Below are 12,837 nucleotides of genomic sequence, written 5' to 3'. Positions count from 1 at the left end.
CACTGAGGAGAGTTAGGCACCTAAGAATATCATCTGCAGAAACCAGCACACTAAATGTGGAGTGGAAGCTATGGCATGTTGCAAATTTTGTCCTTTTCAAGGGGCAGATCCAAAAAATGACTTGAAAGAATTTAGGTACCCAAGTCCAAAGCTACTGTCCTGAAAACTGTGCTTAGCTGTTACCTACATCTGTGCGCTCTGAGAGTGCCTACTGGAGCGAGCCCCTCAGGGGAGTTAGGCAGACGATGGCCTAGTTTCTGACTAGGTGTAGGTGTTAGGTAGGTGCCAATTTTCTCTGCCCTCTCAAGACTGGAACAGTTCTGAGCATTTGCAGACACCTTAGTATATTGACCCTAAAGTTTCCAAGGTGCTTATAGTTCACCTTCTACACATGTCCATACATGCCTCAAGATTGCCAGTGCTGAGCAGCTCAGCCTTTACCTTATATATAAATATGACAAGTAGGTACCTACTTAAATCAGAGTTTTGCAAAATTCATGGAAATTGTAAAAAGCGGTGGTTTCTGCAATCACCACAAAAAAACCACATTTCCCACAACATTGTGTGGAATTGGCCCCCCAAAAATAAAAGATTACCAGAATAAAAAGAAAGTGTGGGAATCCCTGCAGCCATAGAGGACATGGTTTGAGAAAGAGCTACTGAGCTGGAGCTAGTGAGACAGACTCAGTGAAGGAACCAGTCAGACAAACAAAAGGGTTTCTTTCAGCACCATCTGTTAAAAAGCCAGATGCAAGGCTGCAGCAATGCTACAGTCTGAAGCTAAGTGATTGGCCTCTTGGCCAATCAGCACTGAGAGGCAGGGCTTCTGGGCCCCTCAGCCAATCAGCACCATGGAAAGGCCACAAAATCATCTCTGCACACTGTAGGGAGCCTGCAAAAATCTGTCTCACCATGAGTTAGGTAGGTCCCTAATGATGATGGTCGAGAAACTAAACATTCCTCTAAGTCCTCCGAAGGGTTTGGTGTAATAGGCAATCTCTAAAGATACCTGTGGCAGAGCACAGGGTGTCTCTGCCACTTTAAGGGCCTGGAGCTGGCAGCCTCCAGGTGCCTGATTAGGGCAGCCATTTTGAGGCCTAGGCTGCCTATATAAACAAGGCAGTTCGGCTGCTAGAGGCCAGACAGCAATATTGCCTGGCTGAAGGGCTGCTGCGAATGACCTGGAGGTAAGGGGGAGCTGCAAGGGGTTGGCAGGAGGGTCCGGGTCCGGGTCCGGGTCCGGGTCCTGCACCCTGCCAGGAGTGGGTGGTCTGGTGGGGCTCTCAGTGGTGCGGGAGCCTCCAGGAAATGCCAGGCCAGTGATCACCCCGGTGAAAGGCGGGTCGGAGCGCCCTAACCCCTAGCTCCCACCACCGGGTGGGTAACCCTATGTTGGAGGGGCCTAGAGAGCAGACCCCGAGAGAGTGTATGGAGTACAGGGCGTGGTGCTGCGGTTGCCCCTAGGAGAAAGGGGAGTAGTGGCACGGTGAGGCCCGAGGATGAGAGAGAGGGGCTAGAGACCCAGCCCGAAGGAGATAATACCCTCGACTGGCCCATGCTGGGGTCAGGACCAGAGAGGGTCAAAAGGGCCGGGGGCCCACCGCGAGGGATGCCCAAGAGCCGGGGGCCTGCAGTCCCGACTGGCCTTGAGGTGGGCCAGGGCCAGGTAGCCAAAGGTTCTGGGGGAACCACACCCGAGAGGGGACCAAGGCTTCAGGGGGGCTAGGTAGCCCAGATGAAGGCGGAGAGGCCGCCTGATCAGGAGAGATCATAGTGGGGTCATATAGGATGATTCTGGGGCCCAGCGTAGGGCCGGTGATAGTGTTAACACCGAGATGCCATCTGCGAGGCTTGAGCTGTGGTATTAGGGGAGGTTGGAGCTGCAGAGCGCCCCCTGGCATCGGGGCACTACAATGGGCAGCCTCCCGCTTAATTGACATTGATATACGAATCAATTATCATCAAAGGCGTGGCGGGCGAGATAAGTGGGCGGTTGCCCAGAGACAGGTGGGCGGGCCACGAAGAGCTTGGCCCTGAGTAGGCCTCCTGTCACGGTGACAGGTGGGCGGGCCACAGAGCTCGGCCCCAGGAGGCCCCCTGTCACAATGCCCAACACTCATGAACACAGTAAAGCTATGCACAAAAATGTTGTGCTAGTCACCATTACCAGAGTAAGGGCTCCTCTCCCCCCCCCTTTCATAGGACAGTCTAATCAGTTGCATAATTAGGGGGATGAGTGGGGCACCAGCCCCAGGTGCTGATTCAAAGGAAGTACCAGAATGGCAGCTTCCAGGGAGCCCACACCATCACCACTGTTCAGGTTGCTTGCACTGAGAGGGCAGCACTCTGTGCCACCATCACAACTGTAGCAAGCCTTGTATGTGGAGAGATAAATGGTTACTTTTCCTCTAACCCTTTCTCCCTCCTCACGCTGCCCAGGGTGCCAAAATTTCAAGTTGTACCTTTGAATCTAGTGTTTAGAGCGCTGCCCAAAACGTAGGAGTCCTGGGTTCAGTGCCTCTCTGTTTGTTTCCAAGCCCACATCACCTAGCTCTCAGAAGAGTAACCTCACCACCAGGTCATAGGAGCCACAAGTCAGCATGTGTTAGGTATGCTCTGAGATTGTCTACTGGATAGAGCCCCTCAGGGGAAGTAGGCAGAGAAAGGCCTACTTTCTGGGTTTTGAATGGCTTTAGGAATGAGGAAGGCACCCAGCTGCTCAATTGTCGCCAGACTGGGGCAGTTCTAGTTGTTTGCAGAGGCACAGCTCTTAGCACATGGGAAATTTCAAGTAAAAAAGCCAGGCACCTGTGGAAGAGGCAGCAGTAAGACAGATTTTTAGGGTCAGAATTTCAGACTTGGGCACAAAATTTTGCCCATATCTCACTTTTAGATGCCTAACTCCTGTATTAGATCTGGTGGGTGGGCAGAACTGCTGCTGCCCAGCAGCATTAGGCATCAGCTGTGGACCTGGTCAAGACTTCTGCTGCAGTGTGTGGGTAGTGGCATCAGCTGTGGATGCTGGTTCAGGAGCCTGGATGCAGACCCTGCCAGCAGCATCCACAGCTCACCCACTGCCCTCCTGGCACAGTGGGAGCCCCCACCCAGAACCTGCCAGTGGCATCAGATGTAGACCCAGGCAGGAGCTGCTGCCATACCAGGTGGGCAGCAGCATCGCTCTCTGTTTCTCTCTCCCCCTCCTTCCACCCCTCCCTCCAAAACCCTGCCAAAGTTGTAGTTCACCAGGAGCCCTGATGCTCAACTGTGGACCCAGGCAGGAGCTTCTGTCATAGCAGGCAGGTGTCAGCATCAGCTGTGACATTGCCAGCAGGTCCACAGATGAGCATCAGGGCTCCTGGCAAACGACAGCTTTGGCCAGGTTCTGGAGGGAGGGGAGATGGATGTGGCCCTCAACGGGTCCCCAAAACTCATTAAGTGGCCCTCCAGTCAAAATAATTGCCCATCCCTACATTAGAGGGACTCCAGACCTCGTTACACATTACACTGTGAGCAGCACAAATGTTGATCTTCTTAGTGCTAGCTTTCAGTCACAAGGTCAACTCAAGCAGCACATCTGTGGGGAGTGGCCACACATTAATAGAACAGATACTGGGTAGTGCAGATCAAAAGATAATCCTGCCCTGGAGTGAGGTAATTTTGAGCTGCATAGTGAGTACTTGAAACCACTTAAAGGTGTTAACGTGTGGACAATCCAAGGGGTTAAGAGCTCTAGGAGCCACCCAAAATAAAACATGTAGCAAGGCCCTCAGTCTTCTGATTTTTAAATGTGTTATGCCCCACCCCCAAAAGGATTTAGTAAATCATTGTGATGCAACACCATCATTCTTGCATTTATAAGAAACAGATAAATTAAGTGGAAGTTCGTTAAATATATCTTCAAATATCATCAAATATATTTTCTGCCAAAAGTATCAGGTCTAAGACACCAACATAGATTTCACAGAATCATAGAAAATTAGGGTTGGAAGGGACCTCAGGAAGTCATCTAGTCCAACCCCCTGCTCAAAGCAGGGCCACCCCCAACTATATTATCCCAGGCAAGGCTTTATTTACCCTGGTCTTAAAGACTTCCAAGGATGGAGATTCCACAGCCTCTCTGGGTAGCCTGTTCCAGTGTTTTACTACCCTCCTCACGAGAGAGTTTTTCCTAATATCTAACCTAAATGTCCCTTGCTTCAATTTGAGACCATTGTCCCTTGTTCTGTCATCTGCCACCATTGAGAACAGTTTATCTCCATCTTCTTTGGAACTCCCCTTCAGGTAGCTGAAGGCTTCTATTAAAACCCTACTGTCTCCTTTTCTCTATACTAAATAAGCCCAATTCCATCAGCCTCTCCTCAGAAGTCATGTGCCACAGCCCCCTAACCGTTGTTGGCTTCCAACTAGACATCGAGCCATTGACTACTACCCCCTGAGCCTGATGATCCAGCTAGTTTTCTATCTATCTTACAGTTCATTCATCCAACCTGTACTTCCTTAGCTTGCCTGCGAGAATCTTGTGGGAGACCATATCAAAAGCCTTGATAAAATCAAAGTACACCACATCCACTGCTCTCCCTGCACCCACAGAGCCAGGCACCTTGTCATAGAAGGTAATCAGGTTGCCCTTGGTGAATCCATGCTGACTGTTCCTAATTACCTTCTTCTCTTCCAAGTGCTTAAAAATAGATCCCTTGAGGATCTGCTCCATGATTTTTCCAGCAACTGAGGTGAGGCTGACTGGTCTGTAGCTCCCTGGATCCTTCTTTTCCGCTTTCTTAAATATGGGCACTATATTTGCCCTGTTCAAATTGTCCAGAACCTCTCCCAATCACCATGAGTTTTCAGTGATCACCAGTGGCTCTGCAATCACATCAGCCAACTTCTTCAGCACCCTCAGATACACTGCAACCAGCCCTATAGACTTGTACACATCCAGTTTTTCTAAATAGTCCCTATCCTGTTCTTTCACCACTGAGGGCTGCTGACCTTCTCTGCAAACTGTGCTGCCAGGTGCAGTGGTCTGGGTGATAACCTTGCCTGTGAAGACGGAGATGAAAAAGGCATTAATTACTTTAATTACTTCAGCCTTTTCTGCATCCTTTTCTTTCCTCCTCCAAGCAGCTAAGCTGCATACAAATACTTTTATGGCAAACATGTAGTGTAATGCATACAGGTGTCTTACAGAATGAATTTAGCAAAAGATCTGTGTGATAGTGTCTTCTTTTTTTTAAAGGGAGGGTCACCTGTTTACTGGGAATTGAAGTGAACTTATTACTGTGGAGCCTGAATGTAGCACTTTACTTAATGGGAGCTTTTTCTTTGACCAAACTGTTGCAACAGCAAAACCCAGCACCCCAGTCCTACTAAGATGTATGCACATACTTGATTTTAAATTTGTTTGTTCCCACTAAATTCAGATGTGTTGCACATTTTTTTAAAATTCAGTACACATACAGGTTTTTTGCAGGTGCAAGGTCTTATTTCACAGACCAGGGTCTATATGAAATCACTCAGGCTTTGATTCTATTTAAAATTAATATAGTGGTAGTATCTAAAGATCCATCACACTCAGTGCTGTGCAAATATATAATACCTTATAGTCCCCACCCCATGAGCTAAACTTTTATTTTGAAGATTGTAGTAAGTGGAGCATAGAGTAAGAGTGAGCACTAGAAAACATTAACATTATTATTTTTATTATTAACAACAACAATACTACTACTACTAAAAGGCAGCCATTAGAAGCTCTGATCCTCCAGTGGGCACTGCAATGAGTACCACTTAAGCGGTTTCTGCATCCATATAGAGGAATGCCAAGACTAAGGCCTTGGTGGTATTGTTATCTAGTCTGTGTATCTAACATATTGCAGAATGTCACAGAGCTCCCTTGAAGCCAGTAGCAGCTAATCTCTGTAGCATTTAGGCCCTGAATAAACAAAGATCTCACATGCAGCTTTATCTTTCCCAGGCTACTTCTATTATATTTATGGTTTGTTTGTTTGGTTGATTTTTCTTTAAGAATGTAGAGCATTCCCCCAGCACTAGAAATTGCTTTTAAATGTGTATATTAAGAGAACTGTTTTTGTAAGGATGGTGGAGACATTGAAATGAAAATGCTTTAAACTATCACATTTCCTTTGTCTTCACTGAAAGAAAATGAACCATACAAAAATGGAGAACAGAAGATGAGAAACCTAGGAAAGATACAACACGTATACTTGATATTTATTAATATATGTAAAACACATAAAAATATAATTTGTTAGTTTTCAAGTGATGCATTATTTTTAGGTGTTTGTACTTTTTTTAGAAAACATCAGGACAAGATGAAAGATATCAAAGTCATGTAAACATGGAATAAAATATAAAAGAGGTGAGCTTTGCAATCATATTAAGAAAGTTAATAAGCATGTACTGGAAAGACTACCTAATGTCATGGCCAACTTAATATAGTCTTTCTTGCATTCTTTTCCCTGGCTGAAGAAGAATCAGTTCTGTTCTGTAATCATGGGTCACTTTTTGTGCTGGCATCTTTTTTTTTTCCACTGTGACATTACCCATCTGTACAGATTTCCTAATTTATCTCCTAAAACATGCACAGGCAAGTCCTCAGTTGTGTATTTTGTCAGGGTTCCATTGATTTCAATAGAGGATCAATCCTGCAGTGCTACTAAGAGTACAAAAGCTTAAAGAAGTAAAACAGGAAAAATAAATAAATCAGGGTTGACAACCCCCTGGCACACATGCCAGAGCATGGCACACAAGGCCATTTTGCTTGGCATGCCACATCTGGCCTGGGCTCTGGGTAGATGCTGCTGGCCACAGAGCTGGAGCTACTCACAGCAGATGGCAGGGAGGCTGCAAGCCTGCCAGGCAGCAGCTGCCCAGAGCCTAGGCCAGAAGTGGCAGGCACCTGCGAGCCTGCAAGCAGTTTTACCAGGGTCTGGACTCCCGGTCTGGCTCACTGCTCCGTAGGGAGCATGGTGGGGAAAGGACTGGGCCGGCACTGACATGACAGGGATTGGGTCCCTCGCAGCTTCCCTGCCATCCGTCCCTGGCGTGACAACATCTTCAAAATCCAAGTTGCCAGATTTTTGACACTCAACACAAAAACATTGTTGACCCCTAATCTAAATGCATGTTTCCAAAGTGCATTAGAAAAGGTTTGAGGGTGCATGATCAAAGCCTATTAGAAATAGGGCTTCATCAGATAGCTTACAGGCTGAAGGAGTGAAGACTTTTTATAGCAGGATTTTGACAATGCTTGGGCAGGTAAACTGAAGTTTATGTACAGATCTTAGTCTGTTGTTTCTTTCATCTCTCTGTTCACTCACTGGTGAAAACAGGCATATTCACAGCAGTTCTCAAGGAGTGCCAGGGGATCACAAAACTATTACTTTATCATGCAGTTCCAGCTTGGGCTGGTACTATTTGGACAAACTTGCCCACTGACAAAAGGAGAGGCAATATAGCTGCAAGATGTTTCCTGGTATAACCGTGGATAAATTTACGATCTGTAGAAATAGTTACTGATAGCATCAGCATAGGAAAATCTATTAAGCAATTTTTCACACTGAAAAAACAAGACTCCTAAAAAATATCTTGACATACAAATGCATTACTTTTTAATTAATAAGATTTGTTAGTAGAAGTTAAAACTGCTGCCACAACATGAATGAGTCCTGGATTTCTGATATAAGCTTTGTATTACATTAAAATTGACTAGCCCACCCTCTTCTGGTTAAGTCTACTGTTAACCTGCCCGTGGGAGTTACTGAACTTAGTTGCATGTCAAGATTTGCTTGGCTTAGAGAAATGTTGTGTAAGTCTTAATTTTCTCTTGCTTTTGTAGGCCCTGATTCAGCAAAACCCTGAAGCATGGGCTTATGTGCACTGCTGAATCAAGGCCCTAATGCTAATTATTTTAATACCATTTTGGAAAAATTATAATTACAATAGTTGGCCATTCATCTTCAAAATGGAGTTGTGAATTCCTGCCAAAGATTTCCAGGGATGTAGATTTTAATTCTTTTGGTTCCAGATATTTTCTTCCTGTTTATTACTATGTAGCTATTCCAAGACTGCTGAAACTAAAAGCTTTAATTAAATAAAGGTCAGTTAGGACCTTCTCCTACTCTGCTTGTGAGTCTTCATGATTTTCAAAAGAAGCAGAGCCAGACACAACATTTTCTATGTTCAAATTTTGCATCTTAGGGATTTTTATTTCAGATGATGGCCAGCAGCTTTATGCACCTGCCTAATGTTCTTTGCCAGGCTTAAGGGATTACTAATCCCAAGTGTGAAGAAGGCAGCCTTCTTTCATTTCATTTACTGTCTTCATCTTCACACAACTCTGGGGGGAGAAAGAAGCCAACTGGCAGTGGGAAAGCTGCAGGCTCATTTGACAGGCTTTGCTGTGTTCTAGGTTTGAATGAAAGCATAGCCCAGCCTCAGGACTCCCATACATGAGCAGTGATTAATCAAGTCTGCTGGAACGTGGCTCATTTGACGAGCTTTAGTTAAAGCACCCCTGCCACCATTTTTTAGTTCAAGGACACTGATACACAAGACGCTTGGGGCACTTTAATTAATTAAACTCTCCGACACTCCCTGGATGAGCTGCTCGTGGCACTGCTCATGAGCTGCTCATGCCCACTCCCAGGCCTGCCCACCACTGTGGATGGGCAGCGCCTGCCCCACTCCTTCTCCCCCTTACCACAAGGGCCTCTATCTGCCCCCCACCCCATCTTGCCCCTTCCCTCTCCCATGCCCCTTCCCCCCTTATAGACTTACTGGCATGGTGCTGCTGTACAAGCTGCCAGGCTACACTCTTGGAAATTGGCTATCAGATCAATATCAGCTGATATGGCTGATAAATAATCAGTATTGGCCATGAAAATCTTTATTGGTGCACCCCTACTTTATTCATTAATAGGAATGATGTTCATGGTGTTTGTCAGCTTAAATCCCTTTCTGTCAGATCAGCACTTTTGCTCCTACAAAAGCCAATTCTTGCTCTTTATACTTCTCCATTATACATGTTAACCTTTAATTAACAGCTTTTGAGATTAATTAATATTTCAATTATTTCTCAATGTGTAATAAATCAAAGCAACCGTCTGATATATAATAGACCAGTGAGATTTACATTCAGCTGCAGACAGAAATGTTGAAGGTTCATTACAAACATCAGTAGGGTTGACAGGAAGAACAGAGACGCATGGTATGTATTAAGAGATGAGATCACAAACACTGCTAGCCTTTGAAGGAATAGAGATGGGCTCAGACCCTCACAGACATTCAAATGCCTAATTCCCATAGGAATCCTACTAGAGATTCATTCTTTTGGTTCCCAAACAATTGTTTTTCCTTCAGTTGTGACTCTGTAAGGCTGTAACACACATTCAGTTTCTAGTACTAAGTCTAGTTCTAGCACTTTTAAGAGCTAGGCATCACATCAAAATAATTTTGAGGATCTGAGCTAGAAATGATTGGTCTCAACATATTGAAGGTATCCAGTAACAAACCATGCTGGAACTCCCTGGGAGAAAATCAGCAGTAAACTACCATGATCAGATGAAAGTTTTCTGGTGGAGAAGAGTAATAAGATTGTTTTAATTAACTGAGGCATACACTGAAAGTACAGCATAGGAAGACTTTAAAATAAGTCAACATGCCTTTTGACTATTACCAAAGCAATAGGGAGGAGGACTATAGTTGTGATTAATGCACTGCACTAGGACTTGGGAGCTCTAAATTTAATCCCTAATTTTTCTTCTGATTTCCTCTAAGATTTAGATTAGATCTAGATTCACAAAAAGATTTAAATCTGTAAGTCCCAAATTGTAATTGTCATCCCTTTCCTGCTCAGTTGCTCCCTAACCATGGAAACATTTAAGTTTTTGATGTTAACATTTCCCAGGAACTTAGTCAGTTTTGGGACATGGAGTGCAGGACCTTTAACAGGATTTAACAGCTGCATGTTTATCTCATCCCTAAGGAATAAGGCATTCCTCTACATCTCATCCAGGAACAAGGCATTCCTCTACATATCTCATTTGAGAGGCTTGATTTACTAGGTATGTTTTGAGCGACTGAATAAAACTGTACAAAATGCAGTGGAGGCTGTTGCTTGATTTTAAGCACAGCTGTTTGAGGAAGTACTCTACTACTTTTCATACTAGAGATCAGACACTAGAGCATTCACTAAAGATATGGGACAGCCATGTTCCATTTTATCCTCCACTTGAAGGGTTTCAGGACAGTGCTTCATAGAAAGGTGTGCTCTGCCTCTTGGCCCTAGACTTTATATTGATGTCATGAACATGCTTGTACTGGATCTTTATCCAATTCTTCTCGGCCCAGCACTGCACCCAGTCCCTTTTGTGGCCCCATGTTTGCATCTGTTAGGCACTGCTTGAACATATCCCTGTTGTGGTGTCCTTTGAGGAGCTGGTGCTAGGTCTCCTCTTCACCCCAAATGGCAATGAGATCCTTCATCTCCCTCTAGTTCCAGTTACGTGAACAAGGTTGGGTAGTGAAGGAAGACAGGATCAGTTATTTCATGGTCTGCAGCGATGCCCATGAAGCCTCCGTGTTCATGGGTGAGTAAGGGTCCAGTTGCAGGGGAGTAGATGGATAGATGTAGAGGTGGATGGGTGGAAGGAATCACAGGTGTGCATAGGTGCAGGTCCTGGCACTTGGCTCTCTGTCTCACTCCAGCTGGATGTGGCCTCTGATCCAGAGTGACCAGGGCTCTACTGGCTAGGCTACCCAGACAACCTTGGACTTCCCAGGGGCTTCCAGCAGACACTCCATGATTCTCACAATGTCCCACACCCCAGCCTGGAAATTTCCAGTTTCATCTATCTGTAACACCAACACATTTGGCCATGCTCCACCTGCTCCTGAAATTTCCAGGGGCATCCACCTACTTGCCCAAGCTGCAATACCCAGAGGCATCCCGTCTCCTCCCACCCCAACCCTAGTACTCTGGGACCCTGTAGCTGTGGGCCCAAAAACACTTTCAGCACTCCAGGTGCATGTGGCCTGGCTACCTGCTAGCAGTGGTCAAGCTGCACAGGGTTGCCTCTGTGTAGGCCAAGTTCTGATGTTCTGCCCCCTGCCACCCCAACTCACCAGAGGGGAGCTGCCCTCATCGGCTCCTGCTTGGGAGCAGGGTGGTGTATATGTTGGGATCTGGGTCACAGGGTACCTGGCTCTGGCCTCTGACATGTGGTATGCAGGTGCCAGGGTCAGGGTCCAGGGGGCTCTGTCCAAACACAGGGGAAAAGGGGTCCCTGGCTGGGTGTGAGGGGTGCCAGGGTTGGGGTACTTGGGCCTGTGCCTGAGCACAAGGGTTCTTCTGGGCTCAGTGTTTGGCTCTGCATGTACATCATGGGGTGCTTTGTAATGGGGTTTTGGGCATGTGGGGCATGGCCCAGGGACTCAGGTACCTAGGTCCCGGGGCTTGTGCAGGGGACACAGATGCTTCTCCCCACTGCCTGCCTGAGGCTGACAGATGCTGGAGGCAGGAGGCAGCATTGGGGAGAGGGGTTTTAGACCAGTGTATGTGCACTGAATTTCTGTAGACAAAGTTCTTTGGGCAAATGTGATATATTTTGTTAGACTAACTAAATAGTGGAAAAATTATTTTTGCAAGCTTTTGGGTACAAGAAGGGTGTTTGTACCCAAAAGCTGGCAAGGAACAACTTTTTTCCAACTATTTGGTCTAATAACAGCTATCACATTTACCCAAAGAACCTTGTCTGCCTATGACCTTAGACCAACATGGCTACAACCAATACCCCTGAACTTCTGTACAGTTAGACCAATCTGTATTCACTTTGACCAGTCTAAGTGTAATGTTTGTATGTTCCCTTAGAGTGCAGATCATGCTTTCTTTTGTGCTGCCTCTCATTTTGTCTCCCTGGCCCAATGAATCTTTCTCCATTGGATCTTCCCCTTTTTATGTCAAATGGAACACTTCCCTCTTCCCAACACACCTCAGTTTTGCCTCTAGTCTTGGGGCTAAAATGTTGTGAGAAATACAGATGTGGGTTTGAATCCTGTCAGGCATGGGAGGGAATTAAACACGAGACTCCCATTTCCTGGATAAATGCTATAAGCATGTTTAGGTAAAAGGGCGTAGGACCTGTTCCTCCACCTCTGATCACTTGTATAGGACAAGATAATTCCTGCCCTGTTTTTGAAAGAATGGGCCAGGTGTATCCTTTCAAGATAAGGTTCAGGGCTATGAATCCTGTGTGGAGGGTGGCACCTCATGGTCATGGGGATTAACACATGTAAGGAGAGGGGATTTCATACCCCTTTCTCCCTATGGACTTGCTTATATAACTACACCTCCTAGGTGTTCAACTCCTAATGGAAGTAAAGCATCTAAATACATTTGAGGATCTGGATTTTTGGACCTCAGTTCTCTATCTGGAAGCGATGAGGATAATATTTCCTTTCTCCAGTCCTAGCTCTCTCTTGTCTATGCAGATTCTGGGTCTCCATATGTGCCTGTACACATTTATTACCCTACATAATAGCTTGATTATGGTACCAAAGCTTTGTGTCATTGTCAGTCTCATTCTTCAGTATTAGCTTGAGTATAAAATTTTGTCTGTCAGCAGTACTGAAGAACAACTCAGAAATTTCCATGATTTAGTCCTGTGCGCAGGCAGCATATAATTCATACTGGAAAAGATAAATGCATAAGAGCAATGATAATGTCTTCTTTGTCAGAAAAGTGCAGAAAATAAACAGCTACTCAAGAGAAAAAGAGAAGAGATACCTTGATACAGCTCCAGGGAATGCTATCAGCATTTT

The 12,837-nt window shown here is 45.6% G+C and overlaps 1 protein-coding gene across 1 annotated transcript in view; it reads left to right on the top strand.

Annotated features, from left to right (window-relative positions):
* Window positions 1-1,106: 1,106 nt before the first annotated feature.
* LOC102379106 (myelin P2 protein-like) overlaps window positions 1,107-12,837 on the top strand; it is a 28,134-nt gene continuing 16,403 nt past the window's right edge. The window contains exon 1 of the mRNA XM_006021749.2: window positions 1,107-1,187. The gene's annotated coding sequence lies outside the window, so the exon portion shown is untranslated. The remainder of the gene's footprint in view (window positions 1,188-12,837) is intronic.

Source organism: Alligator sinensis, unplaced genomic scaffold (genome assembly GCF_000455745.1).
Source record: "Alligator sinensis unplaced genomic scaffold, ASM45574v1 scaffold340_1, whole genome shotgun sequence".
NCBI lineage: Eukaryota > Metazoa > Chordata > Crocodylia > Alligatoridae > Alligator > Alligator sinensis.
Note: the sequence above shows the minus strand (reverse complement) of the source record. Positions and strands in the feature narration are given on the sequence as shown.